This window comes from Pseudonaja textilis, chromosome 2 (assembly GCF_049901715.1).
Source record: "Pseudonaja textilis isolate UNSWEBS1 chromosome 2, rPseTex1.2, whole genome shotgun sequence".
NCBI classification, from domain to species: domain Eukaryota; kingdom Metazoa; phylum Chordata; class Lepidosauria; order Squamata; family Elapidae; genus Pseudonaja; species Pseudonaja textilis.
The window spans coordinates 130,777,068-130,798,182 of record NC_141991.1 but is presented as its reverse complement, the minus strand read 5'-3'; the positions used below and the strand labels follow the sequence as shown (position 1 = coordinate 130,798,182).

General features: G+C 44.9%; 1 protein-coding gene across 1 annotated transcript in view; it reads left to right on the top strand.

Annotated features, from left to right (window-relative positions):
* The first annotated feature begins 1,349 nt into the window (after window positions 1-1,349).
* The window catches only part of NCKAP5L (NCK associated protein 5 like), a 51,746-nt gene continuing 31,980 nt past the window's right edge, over window positions 1,350-21,115 (top strand). The window contains exon 1 of the mRNA XM_026714799.2: window positions 1,350-1,472. The gene's annotated coding sequence lies outside the window, so the exon portion shown is untranslated. The remainder of the gene's footprint in view (window positions 1,473-21,115) is intronic.

Here is a 21,115-nt window from a genome sequence, read left to right as displayed (position 1 = left end):
CTTGTAGCTAGAGGCTAACATTTTGGTGGATTGTCTTCTCACCATTATATTAATGAACTTTGGTCAGGTGAGAGGAACTCATATTGCTGTAAGCTGTCTACATGTTTAAATGTGAAGTAGTTAACCACCTATTTTGGCAAATATCAACAAAGTATGGTAGCGCCTTTATGAAAATGAGGAAATGCAACAAGACCCAGCATTACTGAGAATTATAATTTGTGAATGTAATAGAATATCATTTACCCTGTAAGCTATGGTTAAATAAACTGTAACAGCCCAGTATATGAGATAGGTCATTAATCTCATAAGAAGGAGTCTTCATTCTCTCATGTGTTTTTACAAAGCTTTTAAAGAGATGTTTTCTCTTTAATCCAAGGGATTCAGAAAAGCAAAATTAAGGATCTGCTAAGCTAGATAATGGGGACTTGGTGGCTCAGTGGCTAAGACTGAGGATGTCAATCAGAAAGGTTGGCAGTTGGGTGGTTCAAATCCCTAGCACCACCTAACGGAGTGAACTCCCGCTACTTGTCCCAGTTTCTGCCAACCTAGCAGTTTGAAAGCATATAAAAAAATGCAAGTAGAAAAATAGGGACCACTTTGGTGGGAAGGTAACAGGGTTCCGTGCACCTTCGGCATTTAGTCATGCCAGCCACATGACCACGGAGACGTCTTCAGACAGTGCTGGCTCTTTGGCTTAGTAACTGAGATAAGCACTGCCCCCTAGAGTCACAAACGACTAGCACGTATGTGCGAAGGGAACCTTTGCCTTTACCTAAGCTAGACAGACACACAAGATTTCCCAGAAAAAGTTGCAAACCTACTTTTGAAAAAGACCCATGTGGTCTCTAGAATCTCACCTCTTTTGTTTTAATCTTGTAACAGTTCATCCGAAAGCTTGGCACTTAAGTTCCTTACTACCATATTAAACAGTGTGGCAGGTTAATCATGAAGAGATTGGCGGCTTAAGAAATTAAGCAATCTCCAGAGAAGGTTCCTCCATGGGAGGGAAAAACAAAGAGATCTAGGATGAGCTCAACAACAGCAGCAACATGAAATGCTAACGAAGCACCTCAGCTGCTTGCTCGCCCTTTCCAACGTGTCAAGAAGACTCTCTCCTTTTACAGCAATCCCAACGCTGCTGCTACCGCCATGGTGGAGCTACTGGCACTTTACTAGGCCTGGAGCAGCCGGTGGGGAGCTGTGATGCTGGTGCTGCCTCTAAACGGGAGAGAAACATCTGGCGCCAAGTAAGCTTGGACCAGGCACCCATTGGCTGTCGCGGGTCAGCATGCAGGGAGGAGTCCCGCCGTTTGAAAGCCATGACATCACTTTCTCCAGAAGCGGCCTTTGGAAGCGAGAAACCGGGGAGATCGCCGCGGTGGCTTTTGCAGGAAATGCCGCGAGATGCCTGCGGAGCGATCTCCGCTCTTTCGGCGGCCCTAAGCCCCGTCTGCCACGAGTAACATCGCGGGGTGAGTTGCGAAGGGAGAGGCGTCCGCTCCCTTCGCTCCTCTGCGGCTCTTTCCGGAGCATCCCCTTTAACCCGGGGAGGGAGGGAGGATGGGAGGGTCACGCTTGTAGGCCGATTGTGTCCCCGGGGGACGGGGCGGGACGCGCCGTTCTCCCGCTGCGCCAGATCGTCACTGTCTCTTGCGGGGGAGCCGCCCCCGAGCCCCGAGGCTTGGGGCTCCGATTGAGTTGCAGCGCAGGAGCTTAGAGCGGCCGGAGCCAGAGTGGGGTTTGGGGGAGCGGGGGAGCCTGATGGATTTGAAGTGGTGGAAATGCAATCTGTCCACCCAGGCCGAGTTCTCCTTACGGATTACGCTTAAGTAGGGCAGGCGACTGATTCCGTGTGATGTAGGAAGCCGGTCAGCGGAGTTATTTTAGCAAGCCACGGGTGCATAGTTTGTGGAAGTGGGGGGACGACACTGATGCAGCAGAACCCGGGGATGCGTCCACAGGATACGTTTGCCCGTGGTTGACTCAGTCCATTTGCTGAATGTACTGAACAGTCAACCCGGGGGCTGGGGCGCACACTACGCAAAACCAACACGTGGTAACTGCAGTTCAGTGGGTCGTGCGAATGGTCTATAGAGATTCTCAGTCATCTCATGGTTGTCCCAAAGCTGCTTTTTCAGGACTTCGTTTTTTCTTTTGAAGACGTTTCGCTTCTCATCCACGACGCTCCTTCACCTCTGTCAGGACAGTGGGCAATGGAAGGATTTCTATTCCTTGCAGACAGCTGGTCATTTGCATCCATTTAGGGTAGTCGGAGCCCTTGGAGGTTTATCTGTGTCCTCAAGGTCACCTGAGTTGTGCTCCTGATTCCTGGAGTCTGCAGTTTCTCTCTCGGGAAATCCGTTCCTACTCCCACCCCATTCAGAGGAGGTTTCATCCCAAATTGTATAGCTAAAAGTCGTGCAAATGCCATTTCTGTACGGTTTAAGAAGGGGAGTTCTCGCTAGAAGTCGTTTGCTTATCTGCTGAGAGAGCGTTTTCCATCGTGTGGCATTCACGATGAGCAACAGTTGGCTGTGTGTCACCCACGGCGCTAAGTTTTAAGCGAAGGGCTTTGGCTTCAGCGATGATACCAGCGGTGGAGTTCAGAGAGATTTGATTCCGTAAAGGCGGCACATAAGACAGACGAGCAGCTGGAGGCTGCGATCAATGACACTTGTCTTGCGCAAGGAAAGAAGAAAGAGAGAGAGAGAGAGAGAGAGAGAGAGAGAGAGAAAGAAAGAAAGAAAGAAAGAAAGAAAGATCCTCTTCTGACGAGTTTATGGGGATGAGTTGTAGGGCTGATATTCATTTTCGATGCCGTGTATATTATATGGCGTTTTAATAGATTGCTGTTTCTAAATGGACATTATAGGCTTTTTAAAAATGGTCTTTGAGCCGACCGGGTGTTGGGTAGGGAGGCTATTTGACTGCGATAAACACATTGTTAAGGTTATTCTATGAGTGTATTTTTACGAGCAATTCTGCAGTTCCGCTTCTATTTCTGCTCCTTTCTTCCAGCCACGTTTATGCCCGGCCGGCTTCCTTAAATCTCCGGAGCCAGCAGGTGGATTTTCCCCTGTGGCAATACAACTCCTTCCCTTTGAAGCCCGCCGACGCGCGCCCCTTTCCCTCTCTCATCTGCCGGGCGCTGGGTTGTCCTCCTAAAGTTAAGCCCGATCCTTTCCGCGGCTGCCGCAGCGCCCTGCGTGGTGATCCGAGTGATCTTCGGAAGATCCGTGGACTTCCGTTTTGGTAAACGCGCCGAGGGTGCAGCGGTAACCAAGCACGCACTTGGGGGCGGGGAAGTGGGGAGAAGAAGAAAAAAAATCGGTTTGGACTTAACAGAAACTTTGGAGAAATCTAAATCGTTTGCATTCCAGCGCAGCAACTTGTTTGGGTTTCCAGGGGTCTGGTGTCCGCCCCGCTGCCGCCTCTAATCCTGAAACGATCCTGAACATTTCAGGATCAGCATGCTTTCCATTCCCGGTCTCCTGAAATTGGCTCTCCGGGCTGTGAGGCCTCCGATAGGTAGCAGGATCTGCTCTTTCCAAGCCTCCTTGAAGAACTGGAGATCTCCAGGACAATGGCTGCCTTTCCATAGCATGCTCACCCCTAAACCACAATAGCTGGATCTGCACAGCAAGTTAACCTAACCTATGCATCCACATAGCTCTCTAGGCCAAACTGCCAGTTAGCGCGGCAGTGAATGAGCTCAGCCAGAGTGTTAGGCTCAAAATTGTTGTTTAAAAAAAGCACCACGGAACTGACTTAATGAAACCCTCCTCAACCTTCGACCACAATTGAGCCCATTTATGTTACAAAGTGAAAAATTTGCTAAGTGAGCTTTCATCCCACATTACCACTTTTCTTGACATATTTGTTAAGTGAATCACTGCAGTTGTTACATTAATAGCAGAAATTGTTAAGTGAATCTGGTTTCTCCATTGACCTTTTGCTTGTCCGAAGTTCGCCAAAGGAGATGGGACACTACAACTGTCATAAATAGGAGTCAGTTGCAGTGATGGGATTCAAAATCTTTTACTACCGGTTCTGTGGGTGTGGCTTGGTGGGCGTGGCCACGTGACTGGGTGGGTGTGGCTTTTTCTTTTTTTTTTTTTGCTTTTTTGCAGCCCCCACCCGTTTTGGGGGCCTTCTGGGCCTCAGAAGAGCCTCTAGGGGGCGCCATATTTGCTCCCCTAAGGCTCCTCTGTGGCTCAGGAAGAAAATAAAACAGCATGGGAGGGGCACACAGCACCCCTCTATGCTCCGTTTTGGGAGCTTCCTGGCCCCAGAAGAGCCTGGGGGTATGTGTTTTTGCTCCCCTAACGCTCCTCTGAGGCTCAGAAAGGCAAAAAAGGGGGGCTGAGCCATTTTTTGCCTTCCTGGGCCTCAGCAAGGGGAACCGGGCTCGGCACAACTGATCTATGTACAGCTGATTGTCGGGAGGGAAAAAAAAAATACCTTAGGCAAACGTCAGGCGGGCAGGTTGAGCGAGCATCGGGCAGGAGGACGACCAGGTCGGGGGCGTGGCCAGCCAGAACTTATTACCGGTTTGGCGACCCATGCCAAATTCTTGCTACTGGTTCACCCCAGTTCAGTGCAAACCGGCTGAATACCATCACTGGTCAGGTTGAGCATCCCAGTGTAAATCATGTGACCGTGGAGATGCTGCAATGGTCATACGTGTGAAAAATGGTCATAAGTCACTTCTTTCAGGGCAGTTGTAACTTCAAACAGCCACTAAACGAACTGTTATAAGTCTAGGGCAACTTGTATTCAGTTAACCATGGGCGGCATTTTGAACAAAGCCAATAAGTTGTACCATGTTTTGTTACCTCATCACATGAAGCCTTTGTTTACTCTGTTGTGTACCCAACCCAACCTGTGAGTTTTGTCGAGATCTGTCCACCTGCCTCAGGTTTTCCATATGTGAAAGGCCTGTAATGCATACGTGTGAGCGATTGTACATGCCTAGTTTCTTGTTTTATAGAGATGAAGGTTGAAGGGTTTGTATGTACAGATTTTCTCTTTTGATAGCTGTAAGGTGTACAGGTAAGCCCTCAACTTAGAACAGTTCATTTAGTGACCATTCAAAGTTACAACAGCCCTGAAAAAAGTGATTTATGACCATTTTTCACACTTATGACTGTTGTAGCCTCCCCACGGTCACATGATCAAAATTCAGATGCTTGGAAACTGACTCATATTTATGACGGTTGCAGTATCCTGCAGTCATGTGATCAGCTTTTGCGACTTTTTGACAAGCAAAGCCAGTGGGGAGGCCAGATTCACTTAATCATGTTACCCACTTAACAAATGCAATGATTCACTGAACAAACTGTGGCAAGAAATGTTTCAATTAGCAACCTAAATTTTGGGCTCAATTGTGGTCATAACTTGAGGACTACCTATAGTGCCACATGATTTGTGTGGAGTAGTTGATAAGGATAGGGAACCTGTGGGGATAGAGAGGAAATACTGTATGTAAAACATATCCATACCTTCCTCCATGATAAGTTTTGGAAAAGGGCTATGATATGAGATTTGATTACTGTAAACCTGTTTGTGTCCACCTATACTTGATGCAAAACTATTACTGATTGTTTGCATTTTTCTGTATACTGCACATTTATTTATTGATATTTATTTTATGCATCAGCTTATGCAGATTCTCTCAGTGTTATGGGAAATTTATGCTGTGATCTGCTTTTGCAGCCAGGGTTATACATTGGGAATTTGATTCCACCTCACTAATTAGCCAATGCAATTGGACTCTAGTTTTGCTATTCAGCCCATGAGTTGTGAATAAGTTGTGAATTGTTGTAATGATATGTGTTGTAATGATACCTGGGGAGATGTGGAGGAACCACAGCTAGTGCACAAAAGGCAGCTTAGCCCTCCAAAGAAACGGTAAAGGTGATGGGAGAGAAATGTACTATATATTCAGATTTATAAGACTGATGTCAGCCTAGTGAGGTAGTCCAGCAGAGGTGGTATTCAGCCAGTTCTGGCAGGTTCTGAAGAACCAGTAGCGGAAATTTTGAGTAGTTCATAGACCCGGCAAATACCACCTCCGACTGGCTCTGCCCCCTGTATTCTCTGCCTCCTGAGCTGATCGGGTCGGTCTTTTGTTGCCCTGCACAGGCGAACACAGCTGGAAAGCAGGTTAATGGGGTGGGGAGGAAATGGGATCTTGCAGTGTCCTTCCCCCAGGAGTGGGTTGAAAATTGAGATTTTGCAGTATCCTTCCTCTGTCCCACCCACCAAGCCATGCCCACAGAACCAGTAGTAAAAAAAACTGAATACCACCACTGATTTATTGGATACATCATATTGGCACAACTGGTGAAAACCAACTCTGAAAGTTTCTGCAGGTTTCACCAGATTAAAAAGTAAAAGTTTCCCCTTTCCCCAAGTCATCAGTCATATTCAGAGGTGGTATTCCGCAGTTCTGGAAAACCAGTAGCAGAAATTTTGAGTAGTTTGGAGAACCGGCAAATACCACCTCTGACTGGAGATTTTACAGTATCCTTCCCCTACCACGCCCACCAAGCCACGTCCACAGAACTGGTAGTAAAAAAAATTGAATCCCACCACTGTAGTCCAGGCATGAAGCCTGACCTGATGGACTAATTCTACTTTAGTGTATGGATACATTAACAGAATCTTGCAAGTCTGAAAGTACATCTCTTCTCCACTTGCCTTTACAACCAGAAGAACCTAGGGAGGGTCCCGTCTGAACTGTTTGCCCAATCCACATTCTGATGCTTTGCCTATGGTTCCCTTGGCTGTGTCTCTTCCCCATCTGCCAAGGTCATTCTCACATACCTTTATAACTTTGAAGGGCTGAAATATATGGGTGACAGGACTTGTCTCTGTAATCCAGTTGCAAGTCTATATATCCGTGATGGCGAACCTGTGGCACAAATGCCAGAGGTGGCACGCAGAGCCCTCTCTGTGGGCACGCAAGCTGTTGCCCCAACTTAGTTCTGCTGCGCATGCACGTGCACACCTCCTACCGGCCAACTGGTCTTCGGGTCTCTGCTGTGCATATGTGGGGGGCAGGTGCATGTACAGAGGGATGTGTGCATAGGGCACGTTGCATTTTGGGGATGTGCGCGCATGGTTAGCCATCACTGCTACATATCATCTCCAGTTACTGCAAGCACTACCCATAAGCTGTAGTGTAGAAGCAATTTTCCTTCTTTCTGCACACATTGCTGAAGAAGAAAAGCCATTACACTTCTTTATTCGTTGCACAAGTTTCCATTTAAGAAGAAACATAAAGGCTGCAAGGCTGAGAATGGGAATAGTTGTGGTATCTTCCCCATCTGTGCAGAGGTATCAGTCATGATTCTTTTCAAACTGAACATCTAGGATCCATGTGAGTGATGAGTGGCCTTTGGGGGCATGTATCCTTTCAGCTTTGCCTTGCCTCGCCTGCTTCATCAAGAATCAAAAGCTGAGCTCAGTTTTTAGCTGGGTGGCTGGAACAGAAGAAGGCTGCCCTGTAATAAGGAGGCAACCATTTTGTGAGTGGGAATCAGGGTTACTGGAGACAAAGGGGAAGAGTTGCCAATCATATTGTCTCTTCTAAAATCCTTGTTTGAAATAAGCTCTGGATAAATGCAGGTGGTCCTTGACTTGCAGCTACTCGCTTAGAGACTGTTCAAACATACAGCAGCACTTGTAACCATTTTTCGCATGACCACTGAACCATTCCTTGTGGTCACGTGATCAAAATTCAGATGCTTGGCAACTGGCTCATATTTATGACATTTGCAGTGTCCCAGGGCCACATGATCATCTTTTGTGACCTTCTGACAGGCAAAGTCAATGAGGATGCCACATTTGGCAGTGTTTCACTTAGCACTTGTGGCAAGAAAGGTCATAAAATGGGGCAAAACTCACTTAACAACTGTCTCACTTAGCAACAGAAATTTTGGGCTCAGTTGTTGTAAGTTGAGGGCTACCTGTCAATTTGTATATCTTCTGGGGGGTTGCTCACAGATTTGGAGGCTGGCCTCTACTCCAAAATAGTTGTGTATTACCTAGTGGGCCCATACAGACAATCAGTGTATAATGGCTCTAAAAGTAAAAACTGATAGCTAATGTGCTCTTTTCCCTCTTGCAAGTTTAGCTCTAGGAGCTCATCTTGATGAGAGAAATGGTTTTAATTTATTTCTCTTCTTGGAACCGCTGGATCCCACTTGACCACATTTGATTCTGGGTTTCCATTTTAGGCCAGACTGCCTCCAGTTATTCCTGACGATTCAGAAACAGTAATTTTCCTAGAGCAAGGGCCTTCAAACTTGGCAAGTTTAAGACTTGTGGACTTCAACTCCAAGAATTCCTGAGCTAACATGAGTGGAGGAGGAATTCTGGGGGTTGAAGTCCACAAGTCTTAAAGCTGTCAAGTTTGAAGACCCCTGTCTAGAGGAAGTTGAAGTGCAAGATTTTTAACAGGAAAAGGTGCATAAAGGCGATACGAAGGAGACAACCAAGTGATTTGAATTAGTTATTGCGAGGGAATGAGAACTCTTACAGGATAATAATTTTAAGATTCATAAAGGACCGTGTGTTCTTACGGTTATTTTTTTAGCTGTTCAATGGTCGCAGTCTGGGAGAACCTGTGCCTGTCAAAACTATTCCTCTCTTGCATTTGCTGTAGAAATATACGCAGTAGGAGCAAGAAACCGTAAGCCTCTGTGAGGTGGGACCGAGCACACTTATTTATTTATTATTTTTTTACGCTGCCCCTCTCCCCTCTGAGGTGACTCTTACAGTGCATTCCCACTTATTTTGAGGAGTTTCTTTTATAACCAGGTTCTGTATTTCGGGGGGGAAATGCAGTTCACGGTTCTGGTATCGCTAGGGCTCTCGAGACCCCTGGTTTCTCTACTGGACACAAGAAAGGGTGGGTATTCCAGAGAGGTCTTTGTGTTTTGTTTTTTTTCCTTCCACAAGGCTGCTGTCTGGCCAGCCGCCAGTTCAGTGCCTTAGTCTGTGACCTCGTTTTCTCAGTGGCATCTGCCAGGGATGGATAGAGGGTTTTTTTTCCCCCCTCCATCCGTGCCCTGCATGCAATGGGCCCAGAAGACCAGGTTTTCCTTCAGGAGTTGGGTATCCTGGATCTTCTAACCTCAGGAGCCATCCTCCAACTTTACATTCTCCGGATGGGTTGAACTGCAATTCCCCTTAGCCCATATTTAGTATGTGAGGGCAGCAATCTGCCAGTAATCCCAGGCGTAGTCCTTTGTTTCTCCACAAGAGCAATTGCAGAGGGATCTTGGGAATTAATTTTCTTTCTAACCAAGCCTCTCACACAGCCAGCCGCTCAGTGACAAGCACCAGAGTAAGCTGTCTCTTCCCCAGAAGGCTTGAAGAATGAGCCTTTTTTTCCAGAAAGAAAGAAAAAAAAGCTAGGGATGCTATGATGGCTTTGCCTTCTTTTTGTTGCAGCTGAGACAGTAGAATCCAGGGACAAAGAGAGGCCTCTCAGAAGAGGCTTTTCTGTCACTCCAGCCAGCCACTCTCTCCAGCAATCTGGACTCTTTAAAAAGAGCTGCTCTATTTCCCTTTTGTTATTACAGACAGTCCTTGATTTATGACCATCAAGACCATTGTAAAGCAGGTCATGCAACTGAACCCAATTTTATGACCTTTTTTTTTTTATGGCAGTCCTGAAACAAATGCTGCTAAGGGAACACTACAATTGTTAAATGAACCCATTGTTGCCACAGGGAGTTTTTTTTTTTTTGCCAGAAACCAGAATGCCAGAAAAGAATGAATTCCAGAATGCCGATTTCTGGAAAAAAATGTAAATTGCGACCAAATGACTGTGGGACACAGCAAATCACTGTAAATGCAGGCTAGTTGCCAAGCACCAAAATCTGTTCACGTGACTGTGGGGAACGTTAGATGTCAGAACTTGTCCGTAAGTCCCTTTTTCAGGTCTGTTGTCACTTTAAATTGTTGCTAAGTGACCAGTTATATGTTGATGATTACCTGTATCAGAGCCATAGCTAGGCTTTATTTATTTTATTTAATCAATTTCTCTATTACTTCCCACCCAAGTGTAGTTGGAAACTCTTTAACAAATATTTTGCTACCTACTGTTTTTGTCATTTTCCATGTCTCAACTGCTTTGCAAAAAAGGTAGGCTCCTAATTTTCAGTTTTCATGAGCCAATAAGATTGGAAGCAAATGAATTGAGGCAGGGATTTGTGCAGAGATGCAACAGGCATCCGATTTTGAAATGCAATATTTCTGCTATATTTCTTCACTGGGAGGTCACCCAATTCCATTTCATTTCGCAGAACCATCCGATTAAAGGATGAGCTAATTAGAAGGAGGTAAAGATGTACACAAATGTGGTGGACAACTTATTCTGTGCATACTTATTGTGAATTGTATTTAAACATTTATTTGCAACCATGGGTTTTAGCAAAATTCAAATGCAATTGCATCAATCCACACCAGTTCGAATCACCCCCTCTTGTATTAGCAGCATAATAAGGTCGGGATGTGTTTTCGCATCTTCCCTGCAGTCCTTGCAAACAATGCAACTGATATTATGAGTTTACTAAAGGTCTTACTGAATTAGTTCACTCCTTTTGTAGCACGTGGATTCGATGCGCGGCTTTGAACGAAGGTGAAGCCTGGGCGCCTGGTTGTTCCTTTCAGCTAGAGATTAGACTCCATCCTGTCTGGTCAGATCAATTTTGCAAGCCCACCAGTGGAGTCATGTACTGTTTACTTAGCCGTTGAAGCTGTTCCACAAACAACCTCTCTTTGGGCTCAGCTTACAAATTGGTTGTCTTGTGGATTGCAGCCATTGAAAAAGTGAAGAAAGGACTTTTCTGTCCCCTTTGATTAAGTCATTGGACCTTCTGCTCCCGCTACTTCCTTCCCAGCTCCCTTATCCTGATCCCCACTGAAACTGTTGGTTGGGGGAGACACAGAGGCACTTTCATGCCATTGTTTTCTTCACAATTGCTGGCTTTCCTTTTCCTTACAGACAGCATCTCACTTCCCCCATTCTTTGGTTGATGTGGTGCCATTTCCTGCCATTACTGTAGGGTGGGGAGAGGGAAAATGGGATGATGGGGGGAGGTGGATCTTGGAATAACCAGGAAACAAGAGATCAAAACTTTGGGTTAATTCAACTGAAACTAATGGGGGAGGCAAGCTGGGATGCTTTAACAGATAATCAGAGTTGGAAGGGACCTTATAGGTCATCTAGTTCAACCCCCTGCCCAAGCAGGAGACCCTAACACCATTTCTGACAAACGGCAGTCCAATCTCTTCTTGAAAGCTTCCAGTGATGAAGCTCCCACAACTTCCGAGGGCAAGCTGTTCCATTGGTTGATTGTTCTCATGGTCAGAAAGTTTCTCCTTGCTTCCGGGTTGAATCTCTCCTTGTTCAGTTTCCATCCATTATTCCTTGTCTGGCCTACAGGCGCTTTAGAAAATAGATTGACCCCTTCCTTTCTGTGGTAGCCCCTCAAATATTGGAAGACCGCTATCATGTCTGCCCTGGTCCTTCTCTTCATTAGACTAGCCAAGCCCTGTTCCTGCAACCGTTCTTCATATGTTTTAACCTCCAGTCCCCTAATCATCCTGGTTGCTCTTCTCTGCACTTTTTCTAGAGTCTCAACATCTTTTTTATAATGTGGTGACCAAAACCGGATGCAGTACTCTCGGTGTGATCTTACTAAGGCTTTATAGAGTGGCATTAGATGCTGGTTGAGCAATAGGCTGCAATCCACTTCAGTGTAGAGATAGTGGGAGAAGATAGAATGCTTCCCAGCCCTTAATTCCTAACGCCGGTAATAACTGTGATTCCAGTGAGCATTTTTTCCTAATTTGGCAGCATGACTACCTCCCTAACCGTTCTTTGAGGTCAGGCGAGATAAAACCTTTATTGTTAGGAGGTATGCACAATATAAGAAAGCCAGTTTGCTGTTATTGGTTAAGGCCCTTCAGTTTCTAAGGGGGTAGAAACGGAGAGGAGGATTCTGAGTTCTAGTTCCACCTTTGGCACGAGACCCACTGGATGGTCTCAGGCTGTTTGGAGATGGCAGAGGATGACAGTGCCACAACTCTAGCGGAAACTGCAGCTAGGTGTTCCTTTGTTTACAGTGTTGGAATTTGGGAAAGGGGGAAGGTGGAACAGCCCTGAACTCGAGTTACTTGTTGGAGCAGTCTTCTTTATGCATTAATTAAAAAAAGAAAGGAAGGTAGTCCTCGACTTATCTGAGTCCAGAATTTCTGTTGCTAGACCTTTGTTAAGTGAGCTTCGCCCCATTTTACGACCTTTCTTGCTGCCGTTGTTAAGTGAATCGCTGCAGTTGTTCAGTTAATAACACCGTCATTAAATGAATCTGGCTTCCTCAATGATTTTGTTTTGTTCATTACATGATCCCGGGACACTGTAACCGTCATAAATATGAGTCACTGGCCAGGTGTCTGAATTTTGATCCCCTTACCCTGGGTCTGCTGCAATGGTCATGAGTGTGAAAAACGGTCATAAGTCATTTTTTTTTCAGTGCCGCTGTCACTTTGAACGGTCACTAAATGAACCATTGTACGTTGAGGACTATCTGTAGTGACTCAGTTTGGGAAAGGGAAAAGGAAAAAGGAAAGGAAAGGACCTCTGATCTCCTTGGCTTCTACAGGGTGTGAATCAAAGGGGAATCAAAAACCCTTCGCTTGTGTTGAGTATTAATGATCTTGGATCCTTTCCCAGCCAAACAGAATGAAAACTCTGGAATTCAAGGAAGCAGCTCAGGGAAAAACAGACCTCTTTAAGATATAGACTGTCTAACTGGACGGGAATCTAAGATCAGTATTCCCACAAGATGCTTAAAATGTACAGTGTGCAAATGCAGTGGACTGATGATGATACTATTATTATCCAGGGGTAGGCTTCAAAAATTTTAGCAACAGGTTCTCTGCCCAGTTGCTGGGTGGGCGTGGCCATGGTAGGCGTGGCCTAGTTGGCCTCCTGCACCATGGTGGTGGGGGGGCATTTTTGCCCTCCCCGGGCTCTGGAGGCTTTCCTCAGGTCTCTGGGAGGGTGAAAACAGTCTCCCCGGCTCCAGAGGCTCTCTGGAAGCCAGAAATGGGCCCATTTTCAGCCTTTCTGAACTTCAGGGAGGCCCATTTTTCGCCCTCCCTGAGCCTCCGCACATGCCTTGCACTTACCTGCATCCAAAATGGGCCACATGGGGACTCCTGGGAGGGGAGGGGTGGGCAGAGCCACCCAGGAGTGGGATTTGGGGTTCTCCGAACTGCATAGAATCTTAGCTAGGGGATCTGCCAAACCCCTGTGAAGGTGATATTCAGATGGTTTCTGACCAGTTCTGGAGAACCGGCAGCGGAAATTTTGAGTAGTTCGGAGAACCGGCAAATACCACCTCTGCCTGGAGAGTTTACAGTATCCTTCCCCTGCAATGCCCACCAAGCCATGCCCACAGAATCGGTAGTAAAAAAAATTTGAATGTCAGGAATTTCACCCCTGTTGTTATCCTGGCTGATGTTCCAGCTGAATGGATGGATTGGAATGTGTGGAAGTGATAATTACATCCTCACTCCAACTATGCTATTGTGGTATTAATATGGCATGATGGTGAAGAAACCCTCCCAGCAGCATAGTATTATAGAGCAGTTTTCTGCAGTCTGGGCCTTTCAGATGTGTTGGTCTCTAAGGATGGTGGGATTGTAGTCAGGGGTGGGATTCAAATTTTTTAACAACCAGTTCTGTGAGCATGGCTTAGTTGGTGGGCGTGGCTTGGTGGTCATGTGACTGGGTGGACACAGCTTGGTGGTCATGTTATTAGCTGGGCATGGCCAACTCAATATCACATCGAGGCACGTATCTCCTCACCTGGCCTCTCATGACTGTGGGGATGCTGCAACAGTCGTAAGTGTGAAAACGGTCATAAGTCACTTTTTTCAGTGCCATTGTAACTTTGAATGGTCACTCCACACAAGCAAAATACCAGCAAAGGAGGGGAAAAAAACTCCAGAGAAGTTCCAGAGACAGGAAGTCTAGTCCTGCCAAGAATGTAATAAGGGTTAACGGAGAGGCAGTTTCTGTAAGCAACACCAGAATGTTTCCTTCCTGCCTTCCTTACAGGATTAGGCCAGTAATTTCTTTTAACAACCGGTTCTCTGAACTGCTTAGAAGGTTAACAACCGGTTCTAGCAAATAGGTGCGAACCTGTAGAATCCCACCCCTGGTTGTAGTCCAGCATCATCTGTGCCATGCCTGCCTGGGGAAGGCAGTCGCAGTACGAAAGAGAACACAAACTGATTCCCTCCAGACAAGAATAGATTCTGTTCTTCTTGGACACACAAATCCCTTGTGATTGTATGTCACAAGGGGCAAATGGTTTAGATTTTAAAAAGTAGTTTGTTTAGTCTGATGAAGAGGATTACGGGTGACATGATAGCAATGTTTCAATATCTCAGGAGCTGCCACAAAGAAAAGGGAGTCAAGCTATTCTCCAAAGCAGGGGTCGCCAACCTTTTGGACCTCAGGGACCACCAAACTCATAATTTTAGATCCCAGGGACCACTAACTGGTTCTGTGGGCGTGGCCTAATTTGTGGGTGTGTCTTGGTGGTCATATGACTGTCTGGGCATGGCTTGGATGTAAATATTATAAATATTTATATAAATATTGAATTTTTTTATTAAAAAGAGAGCAACTTTTACTCAAAAACAGGCAAAGTAAGGCAGGCAGATTGAGTTGCCCACAGAATCACAGATTCATTCAGAGATCTATCTATCTGCCATCGGCTAGCTCAGTCTGTCACATAAAATTTGCTTGCAGGCAAATTCATAAAATTTGCTAGCAAGCAAACTCGCAAAATTAACTCGCAATACACCATGCGTGTAAATATATATTTTTTAATTAAAAAAAGAGCAACTTTTACCCAAAATCAGGCAAAGCAGGCAGGCTGATTGAGCTGCTCACAGAATCATTCAGTGATCTATCTGCCATCGGCTAGCTCAGTCTCTCAAATTTGCTTGCACTGAATTTTCTTGCAAGCAAACCTCCAGTCCTAAGGAAGGTTCAGCTGTACTTAAAAGCAGAGCCAAAGATCTAAAAACTATCTGGAAAGCAAGAAATCCAACCATTTTTTTGCTTCCTAGCTAATCTAAATTTCCTGGCACAGAGAACAGATGATGGTCGGAAAAAGGAAAAATAAAAATTTAGCAGGCAAGTTTACTGGGTAAGGAGTGAGTGGGCGGGGAGCATTCCCGCGGGCCATGTGGGCGGCGCAGCCTTGTTTCTGTGCAGCCTGGATTAATTGCTTTTAATTGAGATTTCCCTGCGGTCCACCAAAATTTTCTCACGGCCCACCGGTTGGCGACCGCTGCTCCAAAGCACCTGAGGGCAGGACAAGAAGCAATGGGTGGAAACTAATCAAGATGAGAAGCAACTTAGAACTTAGGAGAAATTTCCTGACAGCTAGAACAATGAACCAGTGGAACAACTTCAGTAACAGAGTGGTCAATGTCTGGAATACTCTACCTGGTTCTGTAGTTTCTTCCCCAAACCCCCAAAACTTTAACCTTAGACTGTCTACTATTGACCTCACCCCTTTCCTAAGAGGTCTCTAGGGGGCGTGCATAAGCGCACCAAAGTGCCTACCATCCCTGTCCTATTGTTTCTTTTATTTTTCTTATATGTACCCATTTCATGTATTCATAACTATGTATATACTTATTATCTTGTAAACAATTGACAAATCAAATAAATAAATAAACAAACAAACAAATAAATTTGCCTCCAGAGCTTGTAAATGCTCCAACACTGGAAGTTTTTAAGAAGAGACTGGGTAAACATTTGTCTGAAGTAATGTAGAGTTTCCTGCCTAAGCAGGGGGTTGGACTAGAAGTCCTCCAAGGTACCTTCCAACTCTGTTATTCTAACATTGATAACCACTCGTGCTATGGTAGAATATTTGCTTTATATGCAAAAAATATCCTACCAAGTTCAACTCCTGGTATCTTCAGGTAGGGCTGGGAAAGAATGATGTCTGGAGAATGTTGCTATAAGCAATATCAGACTTTGGTCCCCATCAGCTCAACTCTCCTGCTTACTGGCAAGGGTGCTATGGATTGCCCATCTCCTGCAATGCTGCCCTGATTCAGGGCGGGTGAGTTCCTAAGCAGCCTCTCGCTTTTCACTCATTTTCTCTAGGCATGAATGGACATTTTTCCTCCCAAGTTGAAATGATGTATTGGAACTATGCCATGATGAAAGTCAACGTTGCCCTCCATGAATACATATGTGATCCCTTATGGCACAGGAATTGTCCCTTGTCAGGTTCTGTACTGGTACTTCTCCATCTGGTACTTCCGGCATGTGCCATTAGGTCTCATTATTAAGAATTCGTAGTTGCTTTAGGTAATGATATGGTGTCATCCCCCCCCCCCCCAATTCTTCTCCATTGTCCCTATTTTTCTTTCTTCCATTCACTCAGAGATTCAGAGGCTGCCTGCACAAACCTCTGCAATTTTCTTGGCAACGTTTTTCAGAAGTGGTTTGCCATTGCCTCCTTCCTAGGTCACTCAGCTGGCTTTGTGCCTAAGGCAGGACTACAGTTCACAGTATGGAAATGTTCTAGCCTGATGCCTTAACCATTACATCAAACTGGCTTTCCCATCACCCCATGAATCATGACTAAACTTGTTTGGTGAATGTGGATGATAGAAGGATAGAAAGATAGAAAGGAGGATGAGGGGGAGAGGGGGGAATAGAGACAGACAGACAGACAGTGATAGATATATACTGTAGATACGATAGGAAGATAGATGATGGATAGATAGAGAATTGAGAATTGTCTCCTGTACTTGCAGGCAAGGAACGAGAACTTCCACTACCATAAGTTTTATTACTGGTTTCTCCACATTCAGCTTTTCTTCCTGAGTCTTTAACTAAGAAATGTGATGCTCCTTGTGAACAAGACTCAGCAATGATTATCTATCATCTATCTATCTATCTATCTATCTATCTATCTATCTATCTATCTATCTATCTATCTATCTATCATCTATCTACTATCTACCTACCATATCTATATATCTATTGCTGTCTGTCTATCTGTCTCTCTCTCTCTCTCCCCCCCTCTCTCTCCCTCTCCTCCTTTCTATCTTTCTATCTATCTATCATCTCATTCAACTTACACATCTATCCACTTACCTTGCAATGATTGGTGGCTAGCAACCAACTACAACATTAAGAACATAACACAAACAAAAAGAAGAAAAATACAGATGGGTCCTTGACTTTCGATCACAATTGAGCCTAAAATTTATGTTGCTAAGTGAGACATTTGTTAAGTGAATTTTGCCCCATTTTATGACCTTTCTTGCCACAGTTTGTCAAGAGATTCACTGCAGTTGTTAACTTCGTACGATGGTTGTTAAGTGAATCTGGCTTCCCCATTGATTTTGCTTGTCAAAAGGGTCACAAAAGCTTGCTTGCATGACCCCGGAGCACTGCACCTGTCATAAATATGAATCAGTTGCCAAACATCTGAATTTTGATCATGTAAAACGAGGATGCTGCAGCAGTCATGTGGAACATGGTCATAAGTCACTTTTTTTTCAATGCCATTCAGTGTAGCTTTGAACAGTCACAAAATGAACTGCTGTTAAGTCAAGGACTTAACAGTATATCTTACAGCTATCAAAAGAGAGAATCTGTACATAGAGTCCTGCAACCTTCATCTCTTTAAAACAAGAAGCTAGGCCTGTGCACTCTCTCACACACACATATTACAGAGGCAGATGCTGTATCGATAACTAATCACCTCTGTAGGCGGTCACATAAGCCACTACAACAGGCTCAACCACCTCAGCTACCTCCTGGTCCAGTGCCTGGGAAGGTCTGGGTCTTCAAAGCCTTACAAAAAAAGGGGATATCCGAGTTCAATTCCTGGTTGATCCAGAATGTCCAGGAATTCAACTGATTCTCCAATGTGGTTCAGATAAAAGATTAATCTTGCCTTCTATCTAGAGGAAGGGATGGGGTAGGGGGAAGGACAAGGCAGATGTAGGTTAACTTGAGCTCTTTGGAGGAAAGGCAGGATAAAACTGGCGATTAAATAAATCGTAAAGCTGATCATCAAATGTGGTACAGATTGCTTATCCTTTCACATTAGTGGTGAAATGGAGGAGGTTTAAGGACCAACAGAGAGAAGATATGTTCCGCTCCTGCAATGCACTTGCTGTATAGTCTTTGTCAAGCCCCTGTTCTTGGCTGCTTCCCAAATTCCTCTTTAATATAGAGATAACAGGGATCCGGTGGGATATTGCACATAAGAGCCTTTGACTGTGTGAAAATGCCATAAAAAAAGCTAGACATCAAGTTTCTTATCCCCTGCTTTTACCCAGAGTGATAGGTGGATAATCATGAGAGAATAAAATGATTAAGGGCCTTGGGTGTGGGAGACACACACTCATTCCTTGCCTGCAATTTTCCCCTTTCTGCTCGGTGTTGGAGACACGGCATTGTGACCAGTTGCAGCTATAAATAAACAGATGCATGCCAGCCTGAGGCTCTGCTGCTATTTTTGCTCCACTGTAGTAGTTGTGGCTAGGTCTTCGGAGGACAGGAACATATGCTTTTGTTTTACTTCACATCTTGACACAATTGTATTGTTTGAACTTGGGGCTGATTGCTCCATTCCAAGTGCCTTGAGAGGGACGGGATCCATCTTAACTTTCTATAGGTGGGACCCAGTCTTTGAAATAAATAAAGCTGTTCTCTTTTATTGGGTTTGGTTTTTAACTTCCTGCTAATTTTTCCAAAATTGTAAACTGTTTGGTAGAAAACAGTAAGAGCATATAATCCTCCTGCCCTTGCTTTTTACTGCTTAATTATTACATAAAATCATTCATTACTATTTGAAAAAAAAATGCTTTTGGCTCTTCAATGACATGTACTTGGAATGTAGCACCTTGTAGGACGAAAGAGAGAGAACTGCAGAAACCTGCAAAATTCATCACCTTGGGACATTCTGATGGGCAGCAGCAGGCAGGCAGCAGCCAATCAAGCTGCCTGGAGAGGGCTGAGCAAAATGAAAGCCACTAACTAACCACTGCTGGGGTAAACTGAGAACAAAACTGTCTGCAGGAAAGGAAAAAGCTGCTGAGTGAGACAGCTGATGGTCTGAATCAGCACGGCATTTCTTACCTTGATGGAACGATTCTGAGTAATGGCTTTTCACAGCAAACTATGGCACAAGTAAGCCTTCAGCAAAAAGATGTACGAATACATGATAGGAGTGGAACTGAGGATTTACGAAAAACATATTTATGATTCACACCAGAACATGTCAGGATGTGAAATGACATGAGAGGATTCTTTGTGTCCTCGGGGGATTTTGCTGAGTGCTATGCAAGGCTGGCGCATCCACTCTCCTAGACGAAGGACTGTGTTTCTCAGCATCTGAGAAACAGGCTAACAATTCATTTACCTTACGTGTATCATGTGCTTGACAGAAGCGTATGAATTTGCACGCTGAAGTTGCAATGGCAATGTGGGCCTCTACATAAGAGCCAAACGGTGCCGCCATTTTTATTTGTCTTGAACGTTTCTTGAAAGCTTTTTAAAGCTTTGCAATGGAGAAATAGTGAATGATATGGAAAAAGGCTGAACCGAGATATGGTTTGGGGTTCTATTTGTTGATTTTTGGCTTTTAAGCCGCTCCATTTCCAGTGATATAAAGTGGCTTGCAAATAGCAAGGGTGAACCAAGCTGCTCACCAAGCTATGGTTAAGCAAAGGATGGCATGAACCCAATCCTTATCTCTGAAGCCTCTAAGGTGGCCTACCAGACATTTTATTCAAAGAATCTGATCATATGCCTTAGATCAGGGGTCCCAAGACTTGGCAACTTTAAGACTTGTGGACTTCAACTCTCATAATTCTGGGAATTGAAGTCCACAAGTCTTAAAGTTGCCAAGTCTGGAGACCTCTGCCTTAGATGATACAAAACCACAGAGCAGGGGTCCCCAATCCCTGATCTGCAGCCCGGTATTGGGCTGTAGCCCATTTGGAACTGGGTGGCGCTAGTGGCAGGTGAGAGCGCATGAACTTATGAATGATCTGATAACTGCCTTTGAGATATCAGAAGCTATTTTTTAAAAAATGAGACCAGGCAAAGCCCCAGGCCCACAACCAATATTATAAGTGCTTCAAGGATGAACTTCTTCAACCAACTTCAAGGACACCATGAATGCTACACTACAGGAGGGAAATTCACCCCAGATGTGGAAAGAAGTCAATATTCTGTTGCTCCCAAAAGAGGGTCAAGATGTTACAAAGGCAAAGAATTATAGACCATTTTCATTATTAAATAAAGATTACGAACTCTTCGCCGCCATTCTAGCAGAAAGATTGAAGAAGATTCTACAAAGCGCTCCATTTATATAAGCCTTTATGTGCACGAAACTATCCCTTCCCCGCCACACGGCTGCTACCGCCACTGCTGGTCTGCAGAGCTGAAAAGGTTGGGGGCTACTGCCATAGAGAATAGCCTAAATCCCAGAGCTGTGTCCTCCTTGTGTGCATTTGTTATCAGTGAAAGGAGCAGGGCCATATATTTGTTCCAATCTGTATGCATAAGGCTGGGTTCTGTATGCAGACACTATATAATTCCATGTCAGGACTTGGAGAGTAGGACATTTAATTCTCTATGGCCCCTTGCATGGGTAGGATTTGGCCTCTGCTCTGAATGTCTGTGGGGAAGGTGTGCGTGTGTATTGGGAGCTCATTTTCAAATAGTAGGGTGTCTGTTTCAAAAACAACCCAAAATCTTACCGAAGAGAGCAAATTCTTGATGACTTATACTTAAATGAAAGGATTAGTCAAAAAGGATTCCGCTTGGCCCTTTGTTCAGACTTCAACTCAGACGCAGCACTTCCAGCCGTGCAATGTTCATTCTTTATTCTTTCTCTCACTCTTTTCTCCCCTGGGCCTATTTCTGCACTGATTCTGGTTCAAATTATCTGGATTAGGTACTTGAAGATGTGTGTGTATATTATGCTTCACTTGCAGAACATGCTTGATTTTTTTCAGTTGCCAAGCT